Consider the following 645-nt stretch of genomic DNA (forward strand, 5'->3'; position numbering starts at 1 on the left):
GCCCCCGGGACGGGATCCCGAACGCCTCATCCTGCTGCGGGCTCGGGCCCGGAGCCTTCCCTGGCTGCCGAGGGCCCTCGCCCTGCGTTCACAGCCCATTCCCACCCCACAGCCCCGTTCACACCCCATGGCGCTGGTCCGTGCCAGGCTGGCCCTCCCTGTCACCCCAACCTGGGGTAACGCTCCCTGTCACCCTCCCTGTCACCTTCCCTGTCACCTTCCCTGTCATCCCACACCACTGTGACCCTCCCTGTCACCCCACCTTGGGGTGATGCTCCCTGTCACCCTCCCTACCACCCCACACCGTGGTGACCCACTCTGTCACCCTCCCTGTCACCCCACACTGGGGTGATGCTCTCTGTCACCTTCCCTGCCACCCCACACCACCGTGACCCTCTCTGTCACCTCACCCCCTCCCTTGTCACCCCCGCGCTGTCTCTCCCCACCCCACACTCACCACGGCTCCGGGGGGACCGGGAGCTCCTCTCTCGCCGGGTTTGCCGGGTTCACCCTAAAACCAGAGCGGGATGAGCCCGTGGCCACTCGGGGACGGGGACAGGTCCCGGCCGTGTCCCCAGAGAGCGGGGTGGCCTCGGGGAGGGTGGCACTTACCGCAGCACCTTTGGGACCGGGGAATCCCATCAC

At 68.4% G+C, this 645-nt stretch overlaps 1 protein-coding gene across 1 annotated transcript in view; it reads right to left on the bottom strand.

Moving 5' to 3' along the window:
- The window catches only part of LOC102034431 (collagen alpha-1(I) chain-like), a gene marked incomplete at its 3' end in the record, with an annotated part of 13566 nt that overhangs the window by 7589 nt on the left and 5332 nt on the right, over positions 1-645 (bottom strand). The window lies entirely within an intron of this gene.

This window comes from Geospiza fortis, unplaced genomic scaffold (genome assembly GCF_000277835.1).
Source record: "Geospiza fortis unplaced genomic scaffold, GeoFor_1.0 scaffold1405, whole genome shotgun sequence".
Taxonomy (NCBI): Eukaryota; Metazoa; Chordata; class Aves; order Passeriformes; family Thraupidae; genus Geospiza; species Geospiza fortis.